The sequence below is a fragment of the Oryza glaberrima genome, chromosome 5, assembly GCF_000147395.1.
Source record: "Oryza glaberrima chromosome 5, OglaRS2, whole genome shotgun sequence".
Lineage (NCBI taxonomy): Eukaryota > Viridiplantae > Streptophyta > Magnoliopsida > Poales > Poaceae > Oryza > Oryza glaberrima.
In genome coordinates, this window is record NC_068330.1 from 24,709,476 (window position 1) to 24,725,552 (window position 16,077).

The following is a 16,077-nucleotide window of genomic DNA, read 5'->3' on the forward strand; positions in this document are numbered from 1 at the left end:
CATTCATTTCGCTTGTTTCGCTGTCAAGAGAGCTAGAAGTGGGTGTCGTCAATGTGAGGGTTCGTGTCAAAAACTCGAATTTTCCGTTGAAACCCTTTCTGTTGGGACGAACGGTTATTAAATCTTCACGGAAATTTCGCAGGAAATTCAGACCCAATGCGTTTCTGACACCGAAGTTTCTGAAACGGCTGGTCCGTGGCTCTCTGATTTGATTTGTTCGTGCAAAAGAAGCAGATACAGTACTACTGCTGCTTGCGTTGGCTGGCTGCCGTGCCGTTGGAAGAAAGTTCGGGAGAGCAGGGTGGTTGGGTGGTAGATCTAGTAGAAAAGAACTTGCATGATCCTTCAGTTTTAAAGCATAAACAGCTGCATCCACCCGTTGCTCCAGAATTATTATTTTTTGTTCTTTCAATGTTCAGTAATCCAAATTCCAAAATCGAGACAGATGTTCCAGGTAATTGACCTCTTAGACTTGTTCAGATTGCATTAAAAAAGGATTAGGATAGGACCGATTCAATTCACAATTAAAATAGCACACTAGTCGCTGTAACATATATATACTTAGTATATACTCAAGAATTCATGTCGCATTTAGACGCACATATCAAGAAGACAAGAACCACCAATTTAAATAAGAAGATGAAGACAAAAAAACTACACCAGCATGGTACTAATCATGAAAAAAATCAGAATAGACAATCTAATGCAAATAGCCGTTATCAAGAGAACCATATGCATATCTGGCCTGAAGAAATCAATCTGGTTCAGTGTTAGTGCAGGCTGAAATTAGGCACGAAAGAGATTAGGACAGGTAGCGCTAATTGACAATCAGATAGAGAATCACGAAGCTTTTCGGCGCGCCAATGCGAAGATCCCGCGCGCATGCAGGGTGTGTGGCACACGCATATCGGAACATTTGGCCGCATAATTGGCGGCCAAACAAAGCAGCTTATTGCAATCTCTGACGGCGCACAAAGTAGTAGTACTCCGTATTGATATATACTGGGGAACAGAGAAAGACATCGCATCCAGCTTTGCTTCAGATTAACAATTTCAGACAGCAAATTTATAGTATAGTAGCACTTCAGAGTCTTCAGATTAACAGGTTGCAGTAATTCAGTAACGTCACAGGCGGTAGTGTATCTGCAGGATTGCAACAACTGAAGGGAGATTCTTGAGTAGTTGGCCATGTATAGCTAAGCTACGGAATATATGCCGTTGCCTGAATTCATCGCACGCACTCGATTTTTCCAATGTTTTCAATCCTTGGTAGCGAATCGAGTGGTGGATCGTCACATCACACTCACATCCTCGCTGCTCATTTTGTGAATGTGTTCGTTTCTGCATGTTGGACTTTATCGCTTTATTTTCCCTCTTTCGTAAGAGAACTTATTCTCTTGGTTTATTTTTAGATTGAACAATCCAGTAGCCTTTAGCTTGCTACTTGCTGTAAACTTCATAGGCCGGTGAATACTGATTATGCATGTTGGTTTTTTTTCTCTTTAATCTATAGCCGAATCTGTTTCATGTACACTGTTCTGATCATGTTCCGTTCAGTAGATTGAAAAGGAAAAGGATTAGTTCAGTATACTGAATATACATGTTGGGCTTCTTTTTTTTTTTAATCTTTAACTGAATCTGAAAGTAAAATAAAATAGAGTATGGACATCATACTGGCTTGTGATTAGAGGCTAGCCAAACAAGGGGCTATGCCCCCTCTGTCGTAGGACAAACGAATCGGCAAGCCACCTATTCGCCCACTGTAGATACACCTGAAGAATTTGAAGCCTAATCGCCTCCTGGGTGGCATACCAACAGCTGTACCCGAGCCACTGGGAACAAGCCATAGCGTTCGAAGACTAGTGGAAAATGCTGCCAACAAAAAAGGAAGTACCCAAAAAAGGACTTCATACCATAATCCTGTTGGTCGTTTGGTGATCTGGAAGGAAAAAAACCAACAAGTTTTCAAGCACAAGAAGACCACAGCTCCTATCCTCCTGGCGAAAATAAAGGAGGAAGCAAGAACATGGGCTTTGGCGGGAGCAAAGTGGCTTCAAGTGTTTCTACCAAATACTACATAGCCTCTGTATAGCTCGGTACAGCTTCCTCATTCTTGGTGGTTATATTTTTTTTACCTCTAAACTCAATGAAATAGCACAATCACGTGTTGATTTTATTTTAAAATACTCCCTCCGTTTCAAAATATTTGACACCGTTGACTTTTTAGCACATGTTTGACCGTTCGTCTTATTAAAAAAATTTGTGAAATATGTAAAACTATATGTGTACATGAAAGTATATTTAACAATGAATCAAATGATATGAAAATAATAAATAATTACTTAAATTTTTTTAATAAGACGAATAGTCAAACACATACTAAAAAGTCAACAGTGTTAAACATTTTGAAACGGAGGGAGTATGTTTCATGAACGGTTTGTACACTGATCTTATCTTGCTTGTACTGTTTGCCAAGCAAATTGCTCAAGCTTGTGGTGATCAAAAGCTAAAAGGGCCGTTACTTGAGGAGATTCACGAGGGCAAAAGCTTTCCCTAGCCCCTGCAGAGTTCTAGAAAAGTTCATCTTCTTCTCTACTCTTTTCGGGAGAACAAAAATGGCCGGCCTCATGCATGGGATGATGCGAAAGTGCAGGATGGTGGAGCTATCTTTTTTCCTTCTCTGGATGCATGCAGAATGCTAGAAGTGCAGTGGAGTAATCCAGGTTATTTTCCCATCAACAAGCCTCTGCAATGCAATGCAGAATGCACACTCCATTGTTAGCACAACACATATTCGGCATAAACACGCTTCACACAATCACACTGATGAATTGATCATACTGTCATACTCTGCTAGTCTGATCAGTGATCAGTTGATCACTGCTAAGCCACTTCCAATTCTTTGGTTTTCCTGAAGCTGCAGGAGAAGGACAGCAACAGCAGAAAGAAAAGAAGTAAAGGAGATTCTTTGGTAGGTGACCGGCAAAGCTTAGCTGAGCTGAACGAAAGCGAAGTTAACCGCGGAAAACGAGTGGAAGAAATCACTTTCTAGATAGGGAATATATATGCCCATTTCACAAATTCCCGTTGGTTTTTTTCTTGCCATCTTAGCGAACTGAGTGCAGATTTGTCACATCGTTATCACATCGTATCCTAGTCACATCCTCTGCTTCTCTTTTGCGAGTGTGTTCACTGAATGTTCGATTTTCTCTCCTTTTTTTTGTTCCCCTCTTTTGGACGGCATTTGTTCTCTCCGCTTCTTTTAGGAGAAACAGAGGCCGGCCGGTGAGTAAATCTGGTAGCTGTTATATATATGATGTGTTTTTGTCTGCCCTGAAATGAAGCTGTTTCATGAACACATCTCTGAATCTCTGATACGTAGACTGAAAGTAAAAGTTGGTGTTTTGCTTAGCCAATTGCTCTAGCTTGTTGCTATCAAAAGCTAAAGCCACTTCAGCGGCTGAGATAGTTCACGGCTTCACGCGGCGGGGGAACTCATCGTCTACATCTTCAGGGCCTTTTTAGTCCAAAGCGTTTGGGCTTAAAATCACGCGGTCTTCACGCTTTCTCTAGCTTCTACAGAGTTCTAGAAAAAAAGAAAAAAAAAAGTAAGAGCCTCTTCTTATCTTGGGCCTGTTCACTTTGGTTTCATTTTCAACCTTACCAAATTTTGGTAAAGTTATCAAAAATATGGCTACATTTAGTTTGCTGCCAAATTTGGTAATTATATAAGAAATCATGCCAAAATTTTAGCAACTATGTCAAAATTTTGGTATAGTTACCAAAATTTTGGCAATGCTAAAATTTGGTAAAGTTTTTTTGGCAACAAAGTGAACAGACCCCTTATCTTCTTTTCTTTTTCGCGTAGGATGGTGCAAAAGCGCGAGATGGTGGAAGACCATGGGCATGTTTGGATTGATGTCCTATCAAAATTTTGGTAGTGCCAAATCTTGGACAAGTTTTGGTACTACCAAAATTTTGGCAGGGTAGAGTTGAAAATGTTTATTTGGATTGAAGCCAAAATTTGCCTATAAGAGACAAGTTTATAGACAAAGCCAAATTTATAGCATTGGTAAAGTTTTGGTAGAGGTGTTTGGTTTGCTACCCTACCAAAATTTTGGTAGGACAAATTTTGGTAGGGTAGCAATTCAAATTGGCCCTATTTCTTTTCCTGCTCGCTGAATGCTGAAACTGAAAGTGTGCTGTGTGCATTAGTGCATGCAATGGAGTACTCTACTATGAGGTGTGTTTGCAATCTCATGTTCCCAACTTCTCTTCCTCGTTTTTCGCGCGCATGTTTTTTAAACTGTTAAACGGTTTGTGTTTTTGCAAAAAGTTTCTATACGAAAGTTGCTTAAAAAAATTAAATTAATCCATTTTTGAAAAAAAAATAATCAGTAAATACTTAATTAATCACGCGCTAATGAACCGTCCCGTTTTATGTGATCACTATTCTGTGGATAGGAACCGCCTATGCTGTACTGTAAATGAAGTAGGTGTCACTGACATGTAAGTGGGACCCACATAATTAGTGACACATACTACAGGTGTATTATAGCAGAAGATTTGCATCCGGAGTACTTAGGCCATTCCCCGTGAACAAGCTGGAGCAAGTAAGCAACGAACACTCCATTGTTGCTAATTCTCCATACATCACATTCAGATTCAGCTCGTACAATATAATTCAGACTAAAAGCACTTTTTTCTGCTCGTACAATATGCATATGAAAAAAGAAGTACTGATGACAAAACAGAGCAAAGAGGGGCTTTGTGCTCTGCAACATTTTTCTGCTCCTTGCTGTCACCCAGCTAGCTTGCAAGCTCCGACGAGAAACTAATTGGCTCCAATGATGATGGCAAACTTGGCTAATTAATTAATCGGCTTAATGGATTGATTCTTTGGATTTTCCGGTGACACGCGACTATATAGCTTTGGCGACAGAGATACGGCTTTCCACTTAACTCGTGGAGCAGTGCACTTTGCTTCTTTCTTTTGTTTCCATTTCTTTTTGTTTGCTACTGCACCTTTGCTTTTGGGAGGCAATTCATGCAGAAAAACAACAACAACAATAACAACAATAATGTATGAGTTGTATGTAAATCATGCAGCTGAGTATATCGGGGGCCGCACGGCCCATGAGTATTGGATCCATTCGAGGTTCGGCCCTACGGAAGTACACTGAGGCCCATTAGAGAAGAAGTAAAGAGAGAAGGCTCAATCTGGGCCAGGCTGGAAAGATAGCCAGACGGGCCAGATGATACCACAAGGCCCAGTACAAATCGGCCGCCCAATACGAGGCTTCCACAGAATCTGGGCCTCACGGCGCAACAAGTCGTCGACGCTTCGCCATGCACGCCGTCGTCGAGCTCCTTGACGATTCCCCAGTCGTCGTCGTCGTCCGTCGTCGCCGCCGATGCCGGCGCCGGCCCCGCCGGAGTGTTCGTATTGAATTGACTGCATGTCCACACGTGTAGCGTTGGATTATTTCTCATTTTTCCTGGCCTACGAATCGAACGGCTGTCAGACAGAGAACGCAATGGGTTCGGAGTTTCAAATTCCGAGGCCCAATGGCCTGCAAGAACGACACCGCCGTTCATGCCGTGTGCCTCAAGAGGAGTCCAAATTGACAGCGCCCCACTTCTTCTTTCCTCCTCCAGCTCAAGCTCATCGGCGTCGAGTGAGGGTCCTATGTAGTACTGCACATGCACGGCGTTGTGTCCCCGCCCTCTAGAGAAAAGAGATTGTACAAAGGAAGATAAAAGTAAGAGAGGTGTAAAAAAGAATAGCCACATACTGACTCGATTAGTTGGATTAGGTCAATATATAAGTTACGTTAACGAAAACTGCTTTCAAACAGCTAGAAGAGGTTATACAGGTTTTGATAATTGTGGGGGCTGAACATATCCGATATTACAATTGAGGCATACGAATTAGATTGGACCCATCTCCACTATTATGAAATTCGAAGATGTTTCTGTCAGAATTTTGATACGTTATTTTTTTAATCGGTTTTAATTTTATGTTTCTATCAAATCTTTTTCCTTTTTCTTACACCAGAGTATTCCTCTTATCTGAGACGCGTGCAAATTAATTGGGTCCGCAGCAATCGGGGGTTGCGCCTGAGTTCGTTTTCCAATTGCGTCTTTGCGCGCCGCTGCGATTGGGCCCGCAATGCCCTCGCACGCGCGATTTGCCCTTGCCGCATGTCCTATTGGGACCGCATGATTTAAAAATTGAAGATATTTTTGTCAAAACTGTGCTACATCGTTCATATCCAATTCCCGTCACACGTAACATTCATTGCGAAGTCACGAATCACAAGCGGACTACAAAAGAAAGTCCATGTGATGTGGATACCAAGTTAATGATACTCGCATAATCCGTGTAGATATCACGTAGGTCGTCTATTCATATTACACGGCACGATTCATGTCACATGTTAGCATGATTTCAAGTCAGTCTCCACACATACTCATACGTACTATCAGGGATACCGTTACAATAATTCATAAGAATCAATTTTATTTTCGGAAAAAACAAGACAACCGAAATAAAGGATGATCGAAGTTGTTGATTCTGTCCATCATCAATTCCTTCCCAACTTCAGACAAAGCTGCACGATAAATCAAGCTCGTGTAGCCGTGTTTGAAGGTCTCATTGTTTTGCTGATGCTTATTCCTATAAGCCAAATTTTAGATTTTAGAACTTAATTTTGAATTCAACCTTTTGTTTTTTTTATCATACTTTATTTTACATCATTTCCTTTTGAGTTGTTAACAACATGTATATAAAAGATTTGCACACAAATAGTCTTTTATTTGGTAATAAATGATTCGGATAAGCACATAAATAAACGAACAATGGATTTTTTTTGCGGGGAAACGAACAATGGATTATTTATCCACCGACACATATGTACAAATTAAATTGGCTCTATCAGTTGCAACGCACGGGCATCTTTTTCTAGTAACTAAAAGAGAGTGAACTTATGGAAAGACAGGCAGAACTCGGCCCAACAGAAGTCGCCTGCCCATTCGAGGCCTCCACTCGATCTGGGCCGTACGGCCCAACCAGGTCGCCGACGCTTCCCCACGCTCGCCGTCGTCGCCGGCGCCGGCCGAGGAGGACGAGAGTCAGGAGTGTTCGGCTTGGATTGACAGTTTGCAGACGTGTCGAATCGGATTATTTCGCATTTTTCCTGTCCACGAATCGAGTCGCTGTAACCCAAGGGGGTTCGGAATTTTAAACTCCGAGCCCCCAATTTCCAGCAAGATCGACGCCGTCGTTCATGGCGTGCCTCGCCGGAGCTTAGCGCCGCCGTGCAGCACGAAACGTGGAATCCAAATTGACAGCGCCCGACTTCTTCTTCTTCTTCTTCTTCTTCTTCTACGTCAGTTAATCTCGGCCACTTATCTGTTCAAACCAAATTAGTCCAAGAGTAAACAGTGCAGCGAAAAGTAATTAAAGGCGAGCTCGATTGATCCGAGCAGAGAAGTCGAGTCAAGCATTTTGACCACCACCATCGGCAAGCATCTGCTAGCTTCGATCTTCCAACAACCCAAAACCCATTTGCCCCCGTACCATTTGCTGAGATTGAGATCCTGCCTGAGACCAAGAAAACGATGAATAGATTGTCGCCACAATGGCTGCATGCCAGCATTTGACCCCCCAGCTTTTTGTTTCCGTTTACTGCATCAAAGATTCAGTCTTTTACTCTGAGCTTTACATTTTACTGAAGAATATATCCACTCATATACTCCCTCTGTCCCTTAATATAAAATTTTTTGATATTTTACTTACACTGTTTGATCACTCGTCTTATTAAAAAAATTTATATAAATATAAAAAACAAAAAATCGTGCTTAAAGTATTTTAGATAATAAAGTAAGTCACAAATAAAATAAATAATAATTCCAAAATTTTTTTAAGTAAGATGAGTGGTCAAATAGTCTAAACAAAATGTTAAAATCATTTATATTAGATGACGGACGGAGTAAGAATTTTCTTCAGATTTGATTTGCCACTTTGGCCCCTACACATCTCTGTCTGGACTCAGGAGCAGCTGATTGGGCTTGCATGTGCTCTGACTTTTTGGGAGGCATGTCGTCCATTGTTTTAGATGGATCAAGCTAAAACCAAAACCAAGGAGCTAGCTAAGCTAGCACAAATCACGCTGTCACGCATGCAGCAACTCAGAAGAGGGACAGACATCTCTCTCATGTCACTCATGAGTGTGCTCGTGCATCAATTTACTATTACTTCCTTTTTTCTGATCGATGCACCATATCTTAATCCTCGGGTAACTCCTTGCAGTTGACATTACTGTATACTACTAGCTGCATGCGACTGTGTGTAGGGGTTGAAGCTGTTAATACAGAGTCACTGACCTATGGAGAAAAGTTTACCGGAGTCGTTGACCTTTGCGACAAGAGAAGAATCTAGCTAGCTATGTGCATTGCCACTGACGAGATCGGCGCGGCATGGGCCATATGTATCGCGCGACGAGCGCACACGCTTGTCTCTACTCGATCTCTTCAAGACGCGTTTCTGGCTAAGCCTTCTGCTGCATGGTGGCTGTGATGCGAGCTAGTGAGTGACCACAGTGGAGTGGTGCAATAATGCTGTGTTCTTGTTCGAATTCCTCTGTGTAAAACCGGGTTGCGAGTGTGAAGGAGATGGCACGCGGGGCTTGACTTCAAGTGCACTCTGTGCTGCTGCGGGGCGCACGCGTGTGTGTGTATAGCTTGCTGCAGATCGAACAGAAAAGTTGTGTCAACTGTTCATGTGAGATCTGCACAATTGTAAGAAGTTGTTTAGATCCAAGGGTGTAAAGTTTTAACGTGCCATATCGGATATTATATAGGGTGCCGTATGGGGTGTTCGGACACTAATAAAAAAACTAATTATATAATCTATCTGTAAACAACAAGACAAATTTATTAAGCATAATTAATCTGTCATTAGCAAATGTTAAGTGTAGCACTATATTGTCAAATAATGGAGCAATTAGACTTAAAAGATTCGTCTCATAAATTAGTCGCAATATGTACAATTAGTTATTTTTATAACCTATATTTAATACTTCATGCAGATGTCAAATGTTTGATGTGATAGGGTGTAAAATTTTTGTGTGGACCTAGACTCGAGGTGAAGGCTATTCCGGGAGTACTACGTGTGCTCTGCAAGTTCAGTGTTTCAGTTATCTGAAACTAGCCAAAAATGACCAACCGCTGTCTGAATCCCCAACTACGGCACATCAATTCGTATTTTTCTGTTGAGCTGGTTAATGGAGGCTTGAAAGAATTGCTTATCATACAGTCATACAGATCGATATTTTTCTGTTTGATGTATTATTGACAGGCAGTTAAGAATGGAAAGTACAAGAATTCCTCATCAGTTAGGAAGAAAGAAGAAACACATATATAAATTATTTTCCATCCCTTTAGAGCCAAGCCAAGATAATCTTTGGAAACCTAGCGTTAGCAGTGTGAAAACTTTCAAGTATGGGGCTCTTGTAAGCAGATTCCCTGCAGTTCTGCTGCCCCATAAAAAGAGGCAGATAATATCATAATACTACTAGAAGAAAAAAGAAATACTGATGAGCTAGGAGCAAGTCAAAAGAGCCAAACATAAGCATGATTATTTCAAAATAAATTCCATTCACCTGCCACATATTAAACAAAAAAAAACTCTGCCTGGATCATGGTCTCTCCTTTAACAATCCTTCAAGGGTAGATCACATGAGGTAGAGCCTTGCTGAAACCACTGAAAGCTTCCAATTTTTATTGGCTGCTGCTCATGGCACTGGTCCAAAGGGGAAATAAGAACAGAAAACAATGAGGAGGTGGATCTCCACACAATTGCTCTTTGCAACAGTGGTCATCTCTTGACTTTGTTCACCAAAGTTCAGCATGCATTCCTTCTCTAGATCATGTAGGGTGGGTTTAGTTCACGCTAAAATTAGAAGTTTGGTTGAAATTGGAACGATGTGACGGAAAAGTTGAAAGTTTGTGTGTAGGAAAGTTTTGATGTGATGGAAAAGTTGAAAGTTTGAAGAAAAAATTTAGAACTAAACAAGGCCGTACTCTCAACTTTTAGATCTGTTCTGCTGACCAATCACAACATCTACTACTGATAGGTACTGATTTTCTAATAATTGTTGTTTCAGGAACGGTTTATGTAACTTAAAGCCAAAACTAAAAAATCACATCAGAGCTTATGAACAATGTGAGAAAAACATATCTAGTACTACTATGTTCTATGTTCTGCCAAAAGAAATACATCCATAATTCACAAGACAACCCAGTGACTGAGTTATATCCAGTACTATTAACCTAGCTGCTTTTCAGTTTTCTTAGCACTGGATAAATTGGTCTAAGATCCACAGATATAAGATTACAGTTAAAACTAATTTTCCAGAGATATGGATAAGCTCTTTAAATAAAAGGTGATCCTAGCTTGGACCATCTACTGCCAACAGCTCCAATTCTGAACTAAAATCACTTTCAGAATCTACAGAATAAGAGTTTTCATATTACAAAAGCCTGATATAAAGAAAGTGCATTTTATTTCAGATTAGAAAAGGCTTCTCTTTGAAATGGAAGGATCAGAGATAGCCAACCTTTCTACATCCTGTCTCTCAGTGGGGGTGACGAGATATTGAAATGTGAAATATTCCTACCCATTGCCTATCAACTAGCACTTGAAAGCTGCAAACTTTTCTGAACCTTTCTTACGGGCATCAGAGTAATCGGTCCAGCTTTGCGACTCAGTCATTCAGGTCGATGCCTTGGCTGAGAAAGGTTGTGACTTGTGATCCATGGTAAACTCCTTATAGTTGAAAACCTTGGCATTTTCAGCCTTTTGACGGCTCCAAAACGTGCTAGATTTGGATGTTTTTGTTACAGTGGAAATGTGGAATTTATACGGCCTGTACTGCCTGATGCTGTCTATCAGTACACCCCGTTTGAACAAGGAAAATATTCCGGCTTTTTCTCCGAGGAAAAACTTTGCTCTTTTTTTTTTGTCTGTCTCATACCAATCTGGCAGGGCAAGCAAATGGGATGTTGTTTTCATCAAATGAACTTTTCAAAGATGCTGCTCATTTCAAACAGAGAATAGTTCGGAAAATCTATCTTGCGATCGAGGAATCAGGATGTTGGAACGGATGCATGTGCTAGAAGGTTTCAGGATTTGTTGATCAGTACAATATGTAAGGAAATTTCCAAAGATGCCTGAATTGTGAAGGATTCAAAGTTCAATGGATGCAATTGGCAACTACCACTTCATTATCTAAAAAATAAGGTAATGTGTCCTTCTTTTTAACTGGTTGTTATATAGATCAATAGATATATACATATGAGATGTTTAATTACCCTTTTCCTTGGGTAGATTAGTTTAGTTTAACAAAGGCACACCATTTGAAGACAGTGACATGATGGTCAGTAGTCCAAGTTGAACATGTTGGAACGCAGTCCAAGAGCTGTACTTGACTTGGGGAGGTTAAGTCCAATTAACCGGATTAAGTCAAGCCTGTGAAAATTAATTAATTAATAAACATTTTGTCATGTTCACGATTGCCTCATGCCTTGCAAGCATAAGTTTTGATCTTTTCTAACCCCTGTCTATGGATCTCTTGCCCCATAAGCAAACACAGACCCAGCCTCTAAAAACCATATATTAAACAATTGTTGACACAGTACAGTGATCTAGAACTGATAAATGATTCCCAAGAATTTTGATCTTGTGTGCTTGCATTGGAATCTCACACTGGAAAGTTTGTTTGGCAGCCTAATGATCTACACGATGTAGCTAATTAAGCAGGGGTACAGATATACAAATATCTGTCTATCTTGCGTGCAAGTACACACTTTGATCCATCTTTCTGCATCCAAAAGAGAGAAAAAAGAACAATTCTTTTTTCCAGGAAAGCAAGCAGTGCACTCCTTGTCCATCGGCAAGCAGGCTACTCATTCCGATGAACCCTAACCTCCGTAGAGCTGCAAATTAGCATGCTAATTAACCCGCACAAGTTGCAAATTTCGGAGAGATCCCACTAGCGCTAGTTGAGAGTTGAGTTCGATCGATTCAGTTTGAGTGGAAACCACTCGGAAGGTTCGTACACGCTTGCGGCGCGAGCGACGACGGCGACGGCGGCACGTCGGCTGGCCGGAGACGAGAGAGACGCTGGTCGTTTGGTTGAACGGAGTCTGCAGCTTGGTCCACTGTTCAAAAGGCGCCTGCGGAATCATTCATCTGCTTGGGGTTTTTTTTTTTTCTCATGGTGGAATCCGCCACCCAAGTACGGAAGACGTACACCTTGATTATCCCTGTGGTCAATATTCTCAGGCTTAAGTAGGTCCCCATGCAACATGCATGATCCATGCCCACCTAGAAAATCCATCAGGGCCCCTTTGAATCGTAGGGTAAAAAAAACGGAGGAATAGAAAAAACACAGTATTCTGACAGGAATTGAAGTGTAAAACAGAGGATTGCAAAACACAGGAAAAACACAGGAATGGTCGTTTGATTAGAGCGCAAGAAAAACACAGGAATCGGATGAGAGAGATAGACTCAAAGGAAATTTTCCAAGAGGTTGGAGCTCTTGCTAAATTTCCTCCAAAATCCACATGCAATGTGCCATTCCATAAGAATTTCATAGGATTTGGAAAGCTTCAATCCTTTGAATCAAAGGGCCAAATAGGAAAATTTCCTATAGGATTTGAATCCTATGAAATTCCTACGTAAATCTTTTGATTCAAAGGGGCCCTCAATATATATGATTCTATATAGATGAGCACAAGAAAGATCTTACACTTTGAATTCTCTCTCTGAATAACCCTAGATTATGTGTTTAATACCTAGAAATATTATAGTATTTGAGAAAATATTTGTAGGTATCAAAATTTATACTAGAAAATTTGGTATTTCTCAGTACATTTTACCCTTAACTTGGTAGGAGAATTTAATTTTGGACAAGTTATGCCTTTAATTTCCTTGTGAGTTCATTCTTTGTGAATAGGGTAATTTTATCGTACTTGAAAAAGTATTTAGAGGTACCATATTTTCTAATGTAAAATTTGGTATCTCAAATTACTAAGTATCTCAAGGTACCAAAAATTTTAGTGTAAAATTTAGGCATCTCAAGATACTTTCTCAAGAACTATAAAAATCCTCTTGTGAATAAGCACCAAAATTATTTCAGACGAAGCAATGACTGCACACTATTCTCTGTATAGTACAGAGCTAAACTTGTGGGGATAAAAATGATTGATGAGTGTTCATATGTAGATGCATGGAAATTCACGTGAATGGTAGGGCAAACTAGAGAGAAATAAAAAATTACGAAATATCTAGCTAGGAGGACGGTGCTTGATGCTTGTTGCCGTAATGGTGCGGATTAGGTGTAGACACCGTCCTAACTTAATCGAGCAAGGAGTTGGACCAAACTTATTCTAATCCATAATTATGTACGAACCTATTGGGACTTTGGCACAAGTCAAACCAATGAGCCTCACGCGGCACAGTGTCTCTTACTGGATTAACTAAGCAAAAAGATGTTTGTACTGAGGTTAGCATGCTAGCTAAATTAGTCACAAAAAGACAGTGCTTTTTTGTAGATTAGCAGTTGGATGCTGGCTGATTAACTGCATGTTGTTTTGCTTGCTTGTTATTACCAGGTCGCATCAGATGGGAGATTTATTTGGACTAGAAATAAAGGTAATTAATCTCCTCCTTGTTTGTGGATATCGATCGGTACGTTTGCTAATCTTTCTCCAATACATCTTCAGATTTGCATTTGACTTTGGTTTGGCAGCTTCCTACTAGCGCTAGTTAATTAGTTTAACTGATGACAGTAATGACAAGCAACCGCCAAATTAATAAACTCTGCAAAAAGATTCCTACCCCATTGTGTAGTGCTACTGTTCTAGCACTTGTAAATTAAATCTGTCTTTCTGTTTCAGCAATGTGTTGGTGTCAAGTCTGAACTCTGAATTTTCAGTTGCATATGCTATGCGATGCTACTAGTGACTGAAAAACTGAAAATATTGTGGTTGTTCTGACGTGCCAACGGTAGAGATACACCCTTGACTGATGAATGCAGCATTTCCATCTGGACCAAACGTTGATGGGATTCAACTTTTCAACGAATCAACATATATAAAGAAGATAAAATATGCCTGTACGAACGCAGAAAATATTTATATTCCAGTTATATATATATTTCGCAGGTTCTTGCAATGTTCAGGTTTTCAGACTCGATAGCATTATTGATGGTTGTTGAGAGTGGAATACTGTTGCAACTTGCAAGCATGAAGATCGCTAGCTCAGCTGCATCAGAGACAGTTCGGTTTGGTCGTTGCGATTCAACTCGATTTCATTATAAAAACTGTCCATCCAACCAACCCATAGACCTGATCACGATTATATATGCTGATCGTACTTGGCTAGCTAGTGAGCAGTCTTGCTTAAACTGAAGCTAGGCGTCATTTTAGTCAAATTCACGTCATATGTTAATCTGAACTGAAAAATATAGAATGATAAAATTCTATTATAGCTAATCCGTTGTGCTAGCTACGTGAAGGAATCTCCGCAGCAAGTGTATTATGAAACTCTAGATCGGTCATCGCTCTCGTGATGAGAATTCAGAAACAACAGGACCACTTGTAGACTGATGAAGAATATTTCTTCTTCTTCACCTTACCAAAACCTCCGAATTCATCAGGTAGATAAAACTACTTTGTGATAAATAGGTATGAATTATGACCTACCTAGTACCCACATTCGATTCATTCACCATAATTCCTCCAAAACAACTTTGGTTTTGTTTCAATTTTTTTTTATGAATATACGAGGAACGAAAACAGTTAGAAACGGTAGCATCTTTATGAAAATGATTCTCGGTTGAGTAGAAATTAAATATTTCCACCCATCTAACTATTTAGTGACCATTGCAATACAACGTTTTAAAAACTTATAAACATAAATTCAATATATCGCTAGAATCAGAAACGCTTGGTAGGAAATTTTCATCTCCGTTTACACCCTTCCTTTCACCAAACTTTTTACTCATGTTTTATTCAATGAAATTAACACATCTAGTACCGGTTCGTTTAAAACATTTGAGATACTTCTAATAAAACTTTGATAGGAGAGAAAACACATGACAAATTCATCGGGCGATCCTAGCTGCTCGATCAGTATGGGATACAAACCTGAAGGCGCTGGAGCTAGCTGACCGGCATCTATCTCAGTGACATCGCCGTCGTCGTCGCGGCCGCAGGTTGGACCAAACTAATTAAGCCGAAACTTTTTTTGCCGGAGAAGAAGAAAACGGCAGCGAAATCAACAGCTCGATCGGTCGCTATACCCCCAAGCTAAGTCAAAATTTCCCGGGTTCCTTTCCGCGGCGGGGGGATGGATGGACGGCCGGATCTGGGGCCACGTACGCCGAGCCAGGCTGTGGTCGGCCCGCCCGCGACCAACCTCGGTCGCGACCCGGACACGGACTCGGTCGCACCGTGACACGACGCGTACGCGACATGTCTCGCTGTAGCGTGAGCCGTCGTCGCACCGGCCCGGCCCGGCCTGCCTGCCTCGTCAGGTGAAACGCCTTTTCTGACAAATTACTACGGAGTAGTAGTTACGTGCAGGTTTAGGAGAGGTAATTAATGAAACATTTCTTTTTGACACAGGCTACCACTTTACATGATGAAGAATCATTATCCGATCGAGATTTTAAATTACAACTTACATTTGGTAGCATTTTTCCGTGCAACACATGTAATCGTGGTTAAAAAAAAGCTGTAAGTCTGAAGATTAGACACATGTAAAAAAAGAAAGCTGTAAAGCAGTAGTGTCCTTTTTTACTAAATGTGATTAACAAGTAAAATCAGTCACATTTAATACGTGCCAGCCGATGAATTCCTGGCTTGCAAATTTCGGTTACGATTTATTGGGCACGCCGTTTTTTTTTTCCCTTTGACACGTACGGCCTTTCGCTTTTCCACCGTCGGGACGCCACAGCCGTCGGATCGCCATCGGACGGAGAAGGAACGAGGAGGCATCGGCAGCGT